This window comes from Rousettus aegyptiacus, unplaced genomic scaffold, assembly GCF_014176215.1.
Source record: "Rousettus aegyptiacus isolate mRouAeg1 unplaced genomic scaffold, mRouAeg1.p scaffold_m13_p_1, whole genome shotgun sequence".
NCBI classification, from domain to species: domain Eukaryota; kingdom Metazoa; phylum Chordata; class Mammalia; order Chiroptera; family Pteropodidae; genus Rousettus; species Rousettus aegyptiacus.
In genome coordinates, this window is record NW_023416284.1 from 114,079,560 (window position 1) to 114,095,446 (window position 15,887).

General features: G+C 30.3%; 1 protein-coding gene across 1 annotated transcript in view; it reads right to left on the reverse strand.

Moving 5' to 3' along the window:
• Positions 1-15,887, reverse strand: part of EYS (eyes shut homolog) — a 138,299-nt gene that overhangs the window by 61,933 nt on the left and 60,479 nt on the right. The window lies entirely within an intron of this gene.

The window sequence follows — 15,887 nt, forward strand, 5'->3', positions numbered from 1 at the left end:
AATGGTGAAATTGTTGAGATATAAAGTAAATTCAAGTGTAACTTTTTAAGAAACTACGAAGCTGTTTTTTCAAAGTGGCTATGCCATTTTACATTTACACCAGTAATGCATGAGATATTCTGTTTCTCTACACTTTTTCTAACATTAGATATTGTCTATCATTCTAGTGGGTGTGAAATAGTATCTCTTTGTGGTTTCAATTTGCATTTCCATAAGACAATTTTTATGGAATACAATCACTAGCTATTTACATATCTTCTCTAATAAAATTTCTATTCAAATATGTAGACTATTTTAAACTTGTTTTACTTATTTTCTTATTATTGAGTAGTGAGTATTCTTTGTATATTCTGAATAAATTCTGAATAAATCACAATTTCATTATGATTTATGTGACTTGCAAATATTTTCTGCTTGTCTTTCCCTGCCTTTTCTATTCGCTTTCTCAGTTGGTGACTTTTGAATAGAAAAAGTTTTCATTTGGTTAAGTCTAAACTGCCAACTTTCTATTTTATTTCATTAAGTCCAACTTGTAAACTTTCTTTTATAGATTCAGCTTTATCATGTTTTCGATATAATAACTGGTTAAGTCTAAACTGCCAACTTTCTATTTTATTTCATTAAGTCCAACTTGTAAACTTTCTTTTATAGATTCAGCTTTATCATGTTTTCGATATAATAACTAGGAACATTTTGCCTAAGCAATGGTCATAAAGACTTTTTTCTTATGTTTTATTAGAAGTTTTATCATTTTAGCTCTTACATTAGATCTCTGATATATCCAATTTATTTTTTTGTATGGTGTGAGATAAGAATGTTATTTCATATACACACATATATGTATATGTTATATATTTATATATACTTTCTTACATGTTGATATACCATAGTCCCAGCAAAATTGTTTAAAAAGACTTTTTTTTATCCATTTAATTTCCTCTTTCACTATGGTTAATCGATTTTAGAAAATCAATTAACCATAAACATAAGAGTTGATTTTTGGACTCCCAATTTTGTCCAACTGGCCTATATACCTATACATATGTAATAACACACTGTCTGGATAAATGAAGCTTCACAGTAAGTTTTGAAACTAGGCAGTCATCAAACTTTTTTCCCTTTTCTCTTTGCAGTTCTGTATAAAGTTTTGTATGAACTTACCAATTTCTACACAAAAGCCAGCTGGAACATTGATAAAGTTTTCAACGAATAGATAAAATTGGAAAGAATTACCATTTTAACAATAAGGAGTTTCAATCAATGAATGTTCAATATCTCTCAATTTATTTAGATATCCTTTCATCTCTCTCAGCAATGTTTTGTATTTTTAGTTAAAGTCTTGCATTTAATGAATTAAATTGATACCTAAGCATTTTATCCTTTTGATACTATTATAAAGAAAAACATTTTCTTAAATTTATTTTTGGAATTGTGTTGCTAATATATAGAAGCACAATTACTTTTTGTATATTATCTTGCATCCTGAAAACTTTATAAACTTAATGACTAGTCCAATAGTTTTTTTTTTTTTGGTTTTTTTTTTTTTGATTCCTTAGGTTTTCATATGAAATTATGGCACTTGCTAATAAAGACAGTTTTACTTCTTCCTTTTCAATCAGTATGTCCTTATATCACCCCCCATCAAGCGGTCTGCAACATCCAGTACAATGTTGACTAAAAATAATGAAACTGGATATCACTGTCTTGTTCTCATTCTTAGGGGAAAATCTGCCAGCCTGACATCATTTGTATGATGTTAACAGGTCAATTGTCACAGATGCTTTTTATCAGGTTGAGAGAGTTTTGTTTTCTTTCTAATTTATTTAGAAATTTTATATTAAATGACTGCTGGATTTTGTCAAATAGATTTTCTGCATTAATTGTGAAGCTCATGCAGTTCTGTCCTTCATTCTAGTAATATGCCATATTACATTAATTTATTTTCAGATGTTAAACACATCTTGCATTTTAAGGGGCAGGGAGAAATCTCACTTTGTCAGAATACTAAGATATTTTTATATGTTACTGAATTTGGTGTGCTAATATTTTGAGGATTATCAATGTATGTTCATAAGTGTTATTGGTTTTTAATTTTCTTATCTTGTGCCTTTACCTGGTTTTGGTATGAGGCTTATACCAAAAATAAATACATAAATATTTAAAATGTGTTCAAAAGTGTCTTCTCTTAAAATCTTTTTTTCTGAAAAGTTCATAAAGGTTAGTTCTAACCCTTTAAATATTTGGTAGGTCTACACAGATTTTCTATTTTTTCTTGAGATAATTTTAGTAATTTGTATCTTTCTAAGAGTTTGTCCATTTCATTTTAGTGGTAATTTGTTAGTATATGATGTTTGTAGTTTTTCTTTATAATCTTAATTTGAATGGTCATTAAATTGATCACATAATGTACAATTTTGATTCCTTTGGATTTATTTAGACTTGTTTTATAGTCCTGGTCATTTGTTTATTTGTTGTTTATCAACAGCACGGTTGAAAAGTGTCTGTTTGGTACTTGATGCAATGTGAGAGCAAGTGCCTCCTTAAAGTTTATGCACTAGTAGTCAATTGCCTCCCTCTGGTCCCAATCCTAATATCATGTGAATAGAATAAATAAAGTAGTTATATTAAGGCCCAAGCCTGGGAGTTCCACTACAGCATTCATAAGACTTGAATCAGCATGTATTTCATTGCATAGTTGAGAGGCATTTATCAGACTGTTTGACATGTCATTAGGTGCATTATAGTGGGCATAAAAGGTAACTACAATAGTGACCTGACAACCCTTGCCATATCTGTAAACTCCTAGATTTCAAAAGCAAAATTTACTCCTTTTACTTATTGTTGGCCTAAATATGGCTTTGGACAATTCATATGTACACGTTGAAGAGATCTGAATGGAGAAATATCTGACTTCCAGCTAAATATGAAATAAGTATTCACCAAAAATTATCTACAGGTTTTATAAAGTAGTTGTACTTCAAATTCATAAACCTGTCAACCAACTTACTATAAATTCTAAAGCTCACAAGTATACATGTTTATTGGAAAAAAAGTTTTATATAAAACTCATTCGTTATTATGTAAATAGGAACAATAAGAAAATTTTTCTGTGAAGTATTAAGTTACTTTGCAGTATGCAAATGTAAAAAGCCCTACTTAAAAAACATGCTGTTAATGGATTTTAAGTATGAAATATGTCCTAAATTCTAAAATACGAAGACATAAAGATAGCATAAAGTTGAGGACCACACTATTGGCATTATTCTAATCAAATAACTCAACCTCTAATTTCAAGATATTAGGACGGGAAAAAATTATTTCAATGACACAAAGAGAAATGAATGTGTATTTCTCAACTTTGTCATACATTAGCATGTTGTCCTATTAAATAACTAAATATAGACAATAACATTCGATTATATTTAAGACATAATTGTTTGTTAGCTTAAATTAAATTATTTGAATGATACTACTTTATATGTATGAAATGCTTGACATTTCCATAGTACTTAATGCACACTTTTTTTATTAAATCCTTAAGATAAAACTTGGATTTATAAAAGGACCTTATTATCCAGTGTTATATTTGAATTTTCTTTTAAGTAAAAAAAAAAAAAACACAACTAATTTTGGTAGAAGTTAAGCAACTTGCAACATGTCACACAATTGGTTAATAATGTCACATTAGTAATACAAATATTTGTGATTCTATATAATCCTATTATAACTGCATGATATTTTCACCACAATGTAGCCCATTTGATTACTTCTGTGAGGAACGTAGAAGACTCAAATAACATTTGATCGTTAGCATTATTACAATATTCCTACTCTAGGATACAACACTATGTTGTCCGGCATTGTATGTAGAATATATAAAAGACAGATAAGTAAAATATTTATTTGGCTTCTTCTGTAAACAAACAAACTAATAAAAAATTATTCCACCATATAAATATAGCTTTGTGGACATTTGTGGTGGAAGTTTCCAAAATAATCCAGAAAATAAAGTAGTGAACAGAGAAATATGCATTTTTTTAGCATTTATTTTTAAATAATTCACATAATGTTGAAAGGACAGTACCAAGAGGTTCTATGTATGGTTACATCTTATACAACTATCATATAATATCTAATCTAGAAAATCAACATTAGTACAATGTGTGAATATAGTTCTGCATCATTTTATCACATTTCAGGTAAGCACCACCTCTATCAAGATACAGAACCATGTCATCACCATAAATATTTCCTTCATGCTATCCCTTTATAGTTTTACTTTTATACCTTTTTCCCCTACCATTTTTAGCTACTTGCAACAATTAATTTCTTCTCTATTGCTATAGTTTTCTCATTTCAATATTGTTATATAAGTAGAACCATACTATATGTGGCTTTTTGAAACTGACTTTTTGATTTTAATTTATAATGCCCTTGAAAAATTTTAAGTTCTTATGGACTTAGTTTTGCTATGGGACATAAAGAGAAACTTTGTATAAACTTGGTGCAAAATAGTGTGGGATGGCGGCGCAGAACAGAGACCATCAGAAATGATCCACCAAATAGTGAGGAAAAAGTCAGCCACTAGAGAGTTAGCAGTTATTGCACTAGTGACAACCGGACTGGTTTCTGGAATACTGCAGCAGAGACAGTAAAGTTCACATATTATTCCAAAGGCTACTCACACTTCCTTTATGTGTTCTCGCTAATGGGATCTTAGTAGACATAATGGGCGGCCAGTCCAAATCAAAGCCTTTGCGTGACAATACCCATTCTTCCATCTCTCACTCTTGCACTGACCACTTGGAAGCCACATGTTCCAGTTGGTGTATTTTAAATATTCCAGTAATCTGGATGGATTCTGGAGTCACAAATTGGGGAAAATCCATTCTATAGAGGTACCAGACTTTCAATGACCTCTGTGTAAGAAAATCATTGAGTTAAGGTGTATTTATTCAATAAACATAATCTGGCCTAGCATTATGACTATGAAATATTTTACCAAAATTGAGGTTCTGCCATAACAAAAACTTAAAACTTGTGGTATTGGCTTAATGAGCCATGAGCAATGAGAAAATGAAAAGCCTTTAAAATATGATGATTCATGTTATAAATCATTTAATGTAACTTTGAAAATCCATGATTTTTTTGATAGCTATGAAAGAAGAGGTTGGAAAACACAAATTTAGTAGAATGTTTCAGTTGCTATTTACTGTTTTAGGCAAGATAATATATCAAATAGATACACTAGGGACTATCTTCAAACACAGAAAAAATGTATATGTTGAATATATTATATAGGGAACCAATATTAGAAATAAAAGTGAAATGTGACTATTTGTGGGCATAGATTGGTATGGGCTAGAGTATATGGGTTCTTCTTCTATTTCTTCATTTTATTAAACTGTTTGCCTGAAACACCATGTGAAAATAAATCTCTTTATGTCAAAATATAGGCCAAATTAAAAGCTTGTTCAATATGAAAAAATTTACTAGAGTGTAAATGGAAAGATAGGTGATACATCTTTCCATTTTAGGCCTAATAAAATACTAAGGCCCATGTTCACTTAGAGCTGATGATGAATCTGAATAAAATGTCACATTTTGTTTTATATGTTTTATATGAGCAGCTACACAAAGTAAAAATAAATCATGGAAAAACTTCAAGGAAACATAATATAATAAATAAGTCTAAAAGCCATGGCTATTTAGTAAAAACAATTAGTTAACCTAAATTTAAAAATAGTAAATAGCTCAAGAAATGTTGTCATACAGAAAGAGTTTAAAGTTAACATTGATAGTTCAGATTCTACAGTCATTTAAATTAACATAGACTTGTTAGCTTTATTTCAATATAAAATAAAATAAAAAACATTAGTCATTACTAGTGTAAAAGAAGTAAACATAAATGAAAATGCAAACTTTGAAAACAAAGTAGCAATTTTACACAATTAAACTCAGATATTTTCTCTTTGGAAATCGTGGAGTCGAAACAACAAATGATTTCATTATGACTAAAATGCATATGGGCATCTACTACATCAATGTATTCTTCAGTTCATCGCATATGTTGTGCTTTTTAATTTACAGTTTTTAAAATACAAATGAAATGCTCACATATTTTATATTAACCCTTATATAAAGGAAATTATATATCTACTATGTTATATCCCATATTTTTCTCAATTTACTATGTATGTTGCAAAGGAATATCAGAGTAACTGAGGTAGAAAGATAAAAATCACCTGATCATTTATCAGTTGTTCCTTCTTAACAGTCAACTGATATATAAATTTATATATTATATATATATGTATGATGTATTATATTACATATATCTATGATTTCCATATATGTATTCAAAAAATACAACCAATTCTTGTAGTCATTAAGAAAATTAATGTACAGAAAGCAGTAGTCCATTTATTTAGAACTAAAATTAGAATTTTTCTGACAGGGAGAAAAATTTTATCTTTATATTATTAATTTAAAAAGGTTGTGAACCTTTAATAAGTTGAGATGATTGCCCATGACTAATCAAGAGGTGCTAGGAAAAGAGAACTCGAATGAAGTATTTCTGTGATGGAAAATCAGGGAAACAGAGAGACTGAATTATATTTGGATCGCTAGGTCAACTTGCCCTAAATCTTTAGAACATTTGAAAATAATCCCTGATATCTGTGGTGTAATCAAATTTCTTAAAGCTAAGTATAGTGAGATACATATTTTAAAAAAAATTAAATCATTTACTTTATGTATATTGATTATACAGGTGGAAATTGAAATCTTCATTTAGGCTTTGAATAATACGGATTTATACAACTGGAAATTTACCGTTTTACCTATTGGTAATTTTGTCCATTTCTTTCTCTTAAAACATATTCTCTGTGTGTGTATGTGTGTATATGTGTGTGTGTGTGTGTGTGAGTGTGTGTTTTGCTGATTTCTGTCCTCAATAATTCATATTATTTTGCTAGATCTCAATCTTTCTGATTCTTAGCATGCTTAAAATGTTATTTTATTTGCCACTCATTCTTGAATACAAGTTTAGCTATGTATAAAATTAAATGATCAACATAATTCAGGTTTAGAGCTCAGTAGATGGTGTGTGAAAAATACAACATTTTTTTATTCTGCAGTCGATAAAGAAGTTTGATGTTACTCTGATTCTTTTTTTGTAAATTGTTTGTTGTTTTGTTATTTCTTAAGGTTGTTTGATTGGTTGAACCCTTCTCAAATTTCTAAGGGATTTTAACATTTTCACCAACATGTGTTTAGAGTGTCTTCTCTTTGTCATCAATCCTGCCTTATAACTCTCTTGACCCTTTCAATCTGTTCAAGTCTTTCCTCAGATCTGATGTTATATAAAGACTGGTACTTCTGCAACTATCTTGTGTGATGCAAGTTTTTTCTTGTTTTTTTGTTTTGTTTTGTTTTGTTTTGTTTTGTTTTTTCCATGCTTATATTGTTTTCCATGTTTATATTATGTTTTGGTAGAAACTCACCACTATATCTTTGAACACACTAATACATGCTATTTTTCCAGTCGTATATTTAATACTTAAGTTAGTGATCATAGATTTAATATCTAAGAAAACATAATACTTTAATAATTGCCACAATATTCTTTTGGATGCTTCTAAAAATTTTGAACTTTTCTTCATTTTTTCTTTTTAATTAATTCAGCTTTCTCTGGATTCAGTCCTTTGTTGAGTTTAGAATTCCTTCTTTAAGTGTTAGTTAATGTAGATTCCTGTATAGAATTTTACTTTTCTGATCATAGTGGAGGTATGCAGTATATAGGTAGGTGGATATATTGACACTGGATCTCAGAGTGAGATCTCATACCTCCAGCACCCTGAAGTTCCATGAAACTCTAATCAGATCACCATTGTCTGGGCTTACTTGAAGGTTTTCCTTTGCCAGAAAGCTCACTTCTGAGCTATTTCTCAGTTCAATTCTGTCTTTACTTTTCTCCTTTAAATTCTCCTTGCCTAGGATTAGCATATCCCTGTACTTTCTCAATTTTCTCTCTAGATTTCTTGCCCTCACAAAGACCCTTTCTAAAATAGTTAAACCTATTGTTTGTTCCTACTGGAGTTTTTAAATTAATTTTCCTAAAAAGGACCCATTCTCATAAGTTTGACTCTGACTTGGAATCTCCCCAAGATTTCAAAGTGAGAAGAACTGCTCTTTCTGCTGCCAAAGCATTTTGTAGTGCGTATTATAAAATGTGGTTTTCTCTGCCTGGGCTTTTTAATCTACCTAATCTCAGATATTCTTAATTTTCCCAGAATTCCTAAAAAACAAAAAATCAGATGATAACCCTTATTTTATTTTATAGCAACACCATGGTTATTCATTTAAATGGAAATTTTATGGATAAGAACATAAACATGTGTTAGACCTCAAAATTAATCAAGGTATTAGACTTCTTACTTAAAAAAAATATTTTTCCACATATATGAAATTAGTAAAATAATAGTTTGATTCATTAATTTAGATTAATACTGGGTTTACCAGTGCTTACTAGGTGACAGAAATTATTCTAGGTGCTTGAGTTATAGCAACATACAAAATAGACTTTGGCCTCATGGAAACATGAGTTTATGGGGAATAAAACAGATATAAAAGACAAATAGTGAAATAAATATGTCATATGTTTAATGATAATAAATGCAGTGAAAAAAATGATAAGGCATGAACAGAGTTCTAAAGGGTGTGATTATTTTATATAGGATAATCAGGGAAAGCCTCAGTGATGAGGGGGATAACTGAGACCTGTAGAGAGTAAAGGAATGAGTGCTGTGGCTAATTTATGGGAGTGAAATTTGAACATCCAACTTCCCTAACACTACTGAATTTTTCATTTTTTAAGTACATAAAACCTCATTAAATAATATATAACATAGGATTGGTTATGTTTAGGATTTATTACTTCATTCAAATGCAAGCTCTACTCAGGTAGCTAATTTTGTCAGTTTGGGTAATTTTTCACAAGCAAATAAAACACGGCTGCTCCACAACAGCTCTTCATAAATATGTGTTGAATGAATGAACAGGTCGGCAAAGAGCATTTCGGCAGAGAATACAGCACGTGCGAAGACTGTGAGTTGAGAGCATGGTTAGGGTTTGTAAAGACAGGAAGAACGCCAGAAGACTGAGTCAACAAGGGGAGACAAAAGGAGATGAGTTCAGAGAAGAAAACTCAGATGGAAGGTGGAATGAAATATTTCAGAAACTTGGGCTTTTGTTCCTTTTATTTCAAATTCTATGGAAAGACATGGATAATTTGGGCTGAGGTTTGGCATGATTTTCACATTTTTAAAAGATTACATTTAAAGTATATAGTAGAGGACCAAAAAGGAAAGCAGAGAGACAAGTTTTTAGACTATTTCAATATTCCAGACATAGAATCTTAGGGACTCGGATTAGGATGATGATAAAAAAAAAAAGACAGTGAGAAAGATCAGACTCTACATATACATTGAAGAGAAAGTCTGATTTCCTGATTAATTTATATAAGAAATAACTAATAAGAATAATTCAATATTTTTTTATGAGAGCAACTAGAAACCGAAGTTGTTTTTTTTTCTTCTTCTTCTTCTGATTTGAGATGTCTACTACACATACAAATGAAGATATATTATAGGCAGTTAATTGTAGTGATCTGGAGTTTAGGGGTGAGGTATGAGGTATGAACTAAAGATTTAAGTTGAGATTTCTGAGCATATGAATAATATTTAAAACCAATTGACTGACTATAATCTCCGAATAGAGCTTGGAAGTTTAAATCTCAGGGGCATGCCAATGTACAGGAAGAATCATAGAAATGAAACAGTACTGGAAAAATGATTGAGAAGGAATGACCAAGGAGCAAGGAAATAGGAGAAATAAGAGTGTGGCGTGTAAGAAATTGAGTGAGGAAAAATTTCGAAAACATAAAGAGTTTCAAATGCTGTCATTAGCTAAAATAAGATGATGAATTAAATTAAGTTAATTAGCAATTAGGTTTAGCAAGGGAAATTTAAATAGCTATTGGTAGTGATGTTTCTATGGTGTGGTGGGGATAAACATTTATTTGCATGGTTTCAAGAGGAGAGGAGAAACATGTATATAACCCTTGGCTATTCAAAGAGTGGTCCCTGGACCAGGAGCATCAGAATTTCACCTGATATCTCATTAGATATGCAGAATTTCAGACCCCACTCCAGGCCTATTGCAGGAGAACTGATTTTACTGAGATTCCCAAAGATTCCTATCTAGATTATGTTTGTGAAGCACTGATCTAAATATCTCTTTTAAGTTTTATTTTATGAAAAAGAATGATATTGTTATCACTGGAGGGACGTGAAAACCTACATCGTCCTAGCAGCACAAGGGTGGAGAGGGACAATGACACAGAAGTGTAGTTAGCATTTTCCATTGGTTCTTCCTCAGTGATGCAGTGAAGAATCACAGGTCAGTGAGATTTAGAAAGAATTTATTAAAAGTATATTTTAAAAAGTCAAAATATACCCCAAGGAAACACATGGTTTCAGTGAAGAGCTGTTACGGAGTGCTGTAACTACAACAACCACAGTAACCAATACAAAAGGGCCTAGAAGTGAGAATGTCTGCATTGTATTTGGGCCATGATGCATAGTTCCAAAGGCATTCTGAGGTGATTGGCAAGGGAGGTCATTTTGATTGACACTTGGCTGCTATACAACTCTTTGTCTAGTGCGCATACACTTACCCAGAGTCCTACTACCATTGGGGTAATCTTTGGGCATTGTCCAAGCTGGGCTTCTATTCCTTTGTTCCCCCTGTTGCTCATGTTCGACTAGCTACCTAAAATTATGAAGAAACAACTAAGGATGTTTTTAGAGTTTGTCAGAGAATGTTTGTGAATAGGTGGGATGGATAAATTAGGAAGGGAAGAAATCAAGGCAAGAAAGAAAACAATTTCTAGAGTAACATCTCTGAGTACGTGAGAGAGAACATTGGATCCTGTCCTGCAGGTGGGAGGAATCGATTAAACCGGAGAGAAGACTGAGTTATATGGGTGAACAAGCAAGTTGATCAGTGCTGTACAGAAAGAGTCTGAGGATCTCCTGTTACTTTTGAATTTTATTAAAATGTGAAAAAAAAAAAAGCATCAATGGAATGTGATGAAAAGGGTGGAGATTTGAGGAAAGACAGGTATGCAATGGTTGTAAAGGATATTGAGAGAAAGAATGTACATATTATAGGAAGTCATTAACATTTCTGGTAAATGTATAATAAATTTCTTGAAATTAGCAATTGCATTTAAAATAAGACCAGGAAGCATGGATACATGTACATTTTACTGCAAAAAAAAAAAAAATCAGGTGTTTATGTACAGGTATGGAATATGTACAGATAAATGTAACAGGTTTGGAGTTTTGCAGAGGGGGAATACAATGGAGAGAGGCAATAATAAGAAATTGGAGGGTGTGAGATAGTCCAATGACAGATCATAAAATTTAATCGAATAAGAATAAAAATATGTAATAAGGAATGAAGAAACAGTGCAAACATGATAAAGGCTCAATGTATTTTGGTTCTTTAAAAAATGAAAAATTAATATAATTTGTAATACTAGAAGGAATAAGATAGAAACATGGGGAAGGGTTGTAGTTCTGGAGTAGAATGCTTTAAAATTATAATGAGATGGCTCTTATTAGTACAGTAACTTTTTTATAATGAGAGAATATATGGCATTAATAAATAAGCAGACATTTTAAAGAAAGTTTCAATATGAAGTAACAATTTTCTAAGAACCAGTAATGTAGCATAAGCCCTGACAGTTTTTTTTTTTTTTTCCTTTTGTGTATTGCAAGTGCCTGACAAGCTTCTATTGCTGAGGCAACCATTTCAAAGATAGCTATCTTGAATAAACACATAGCCAGCCACACATAGATAAAAAGACAAGCCACATCGTCCTCTTATTGATGCTTTTTTGTTTTTGAGATCTTTGTCGATTTGATAACAGACTATTTAAACCACTTGTTTTTCATCTCCTCAGGCTTTAAATTCCCACTCATGTTTTAAATTCAACAATAGTGAGCCAAAGAAATTTGAATGCTCAACCTCAATAAAAAACAAATTCCAAGGCTTTGAACTTGCTTTCCCTTCCCTTCTCTCCCCTCACTCCTCTGGAGGCATCCCTATGTAAGTAATAAGCTTTTATTTTTTCATAGTTTACTGATGGATACTGTTGGAAGGCATCTTCCAATTATAATAAGAACACCAAAGGACAGTCCAACTACAACATTGGTTACTGATATGCTGAGGCCCATACAAAACAAGTAATTATTATTTTTTATATCAAAAGAGAAATAAAAGCAACACACATACAATCATACACATAAAACATGTGTAACCCAAAGAATTTAAACTAAGATATTTAAGTAGAAATCTCATTAAATTATCTAAGTAAATTTTACTTTAATGGAAATCATATGGGATGTCTGTAAAACAAAGTACTTTGTTATCCTAACAAGGTGCATCTATGCATAAAAAATCATAAGTGAAAGATCATTTTAGATTTCTATTTTATTATAATTTCAGAAAGTTCTTTTGATCAATCCTCTAATGAAGCATCAAAAATTTCTAAAGCACTGCAGTTAGTCAAAATTTTTATTCACGTAAATTCATTTTAGTTTACTTTCATGTAAGAATGAAGCTATTATACTCAAAGGATAGGCAACACAAAGACATCACCAAATAGGAGAATAATTTGCCTTTCATTCCTACGGGAAGATAAATAAATGGTTGCTAGGAGCTCTGCTCGAGGACTATAAAAGTGAAATAAGCAGCAAACACAGGAAAATTAAAGACAGACAGCTAACTTGTGATTCATGTTTGATTACAGTTTTAAGACTGCCAAGATAAAGAGTTGTTTCAAAATGAGAAAGGATATTTGATACAAATACTCAGCACTCATCTATGTTAAAAGTAATATTGTAAAAGGTTGACATTTTAGTATTTCTGAAAAATGAAATGGATTTTATTTTATAAATACCTTGAAAAATACCATTTTAGTACTTATCCTCATGTTATTAATTCAGTTTCAACCATGCATGGTATAAAATTTTAACTGTTAAAAATATTGATTGTGTTCAGGTCCTAATGTGTGGTGCATTTGGTTCATTTTTTAAAGAACCAAAATACATTGAGCCTTCAGGTCCTAATGAGATGTTTCTTTTAAAAAATAAAACCTTCAACACTTTGGCAATTGTTATCAAAAAGTGAAAGAATATATCTTCTTGATATTAAGAAAATTAAAATGGTGATTTATATTTGATTATGTGTATAAAAGGTAATTAAATACATAAGAAAATACTTAATTTTATGGTAGTAACAGTTTAAAACTGAAAAACATGGACCAAAATTAATACAAATAAATATAGAATGGATAAATATGCCAATAATATAAAATATAATTTGTTAAGATAATAGAACTATCCTTCGAAGAGATACTGATGGTGACAGAAGGAAACTTAACTTTGCATGGTAAACACACAATACAATATACATATGATGTATTAGTGAATTGTACACTTGAAACCTATTTAATTTTATAAACCAATGTCACACCAATAATTTTATTTTTTTAAAAAAGCACACCGAGCTTGAATATTTTTAATCTTTAAAATCTATGAAACTATGAAATTGTATTCATTATGTTCTAGAACAACCCTGTTCAATAGAAATATATATCACATTCAATTTAAAATTTTCTAGTAGCCACATTTAAAAACATAAAAGAAGTGAAATCAATTTTAAGGATATGTTCAATTTACCACAATAAATTCAAAATAAAATTATTTCAAGACATCATTAATATAGAACATTATGAACATTACATTTTACATTTTTAATGCTGAGAAATGTACATTTTGAACTTATAGCACAACTCAGTTTGAGATAGCCAAATTCCAAGTGCTCAATAGCTATAAGTGTCTAGTGGTTCTATCCTGGATTGTACACTTCTAGAGCATAGGGAAAAAGTAAATCTTCCAATTTCAACTCAGAAAGCTCTTTTAAAGTTGATAGCAAATATCTTACTAGGCATAGCATTAAATTCCAGTTTCACAACTAAGGATAAAAGAAACAAATGAAATGTGAGCAAGTAAGTTTTATTAATATTAAAATTAATAATAAAAACAACCAAGTGAAGTCCATTTTAAGACTGAAAATATTTAGAAAATCTATGAACATAGTAAGTCATATCAATAGAAATAGGAGGCTACAAATCTGAAAAAAAATAAATGGTTTTAAGAATGGTCATTTTAGTCAATTTTGTTGAATTAACTATATATATATATATATATATATATATATATATATATATATATTAAAGAGACCTACGCCCTATCTTGTATCTTACAAAAAGTCATCAATTCAGTCACATAGAATTTTTAAATGTGGAGGGTAAAACAGTAAAAAATTCTAAAAATAAAGTTTTTTAGACATAATGAAAAATCATTAAAATTTCATTAAAAATAAGAACATCTACTATTCAAAGACACCATTTAGAGAGTGAAAAACCAAGTCAGAGAATAGGACAAAATATTTTTTTATACCCAGAACTAGCATATATAGGGTATATTAGGAGATAGGAGCTCCCACAAATCAATAAAATATGTAAATATGTATTTCATATATATATGATATACAAGTATATATACTGTACACATACTTTATAATATGCATATATAAACTTAATAGAAAGAAATGAACAAAAAATAGGTCTTTCAAAAAGAAGATATCAAATGTCCAATAAACATTCAATATTATTAATAAATATAGAAATAAAAATTAAACCAAAATGAAATGCTGCTACTTACTTGCCAAAGTGACTGAAGTAAAAGTGGGTGACAGAATGCTGTGTATATTAGAGTAAAGGGACCAATTCTACATTGGCAAGAGGAGTGTAAGTTATAATCCCTTTGAAAACAATGTTATTATTTACTAATATTTAACAGATACATAACTATGACTAGAAAATGCATTTATATCCATATGTATACATAAATACACATGTATATGTATGTATGTATGTATCCTTACAAAGGAACAATAGAGACAAGTGCAAGAAAGTTTATAGTAGCCTCGTTCATAACAGGCACAAACTAGAAACTGCCTAAATGATGGCCATCATCATTTGAACAGATATATAATTTTTATGTGTTCAGAAAATCAAAAATCACCCAGCTATGTATTTAGCTAAAGTTAAACTGAACACGACAAAGATGAATTTCACAAATATAATGTGAATAAAAAAGTCTCGACAGAACAGAGAATATACTGCAAAATTCCATACATATAAAGAGCAACTGAAGGAAAACAAAACAATTGTAAAAATTCTGTATAGTCTTTATTTTTGGGAGGAAGGAGTGGGAGATGTTTATGGAGAAGGAGTAGAAAGATAACTCCTGAGATGTTGGCAATATTTTATTTCTTGACCTATGTTGTACTTACGTGGGATTTATTTTGTGAAAACTTTGTATTCAAAAAGTTAAAGGAAATTTAAAAATATATGTGATTAAATCTATGTACAAAATTAAAAGGCAAATAACTGTTTAAAAATTCTTCGTTGTTCCTATGTGTTTGCTTGTATCACTGGCAAACATTAGCTAACCTCAGATGCACTGGAGGCCTTGTTCCAACAGATTGCTGGACCTTATTTCCAAAGCCCGTGATTCAGTGGGTGTGTTTTTGGTATCAATAATTGAGAAATTTTATTTTTTAAAAGTCCTAACTGATGCTTATGCTGTTGATGTGGGACCACATGCTATAAACCACAAACTTTTGTTATTCTCTTAGAAATATACTTTCCTCCACCCTTCTAGTCACTTGACTAACTCACTGTTACA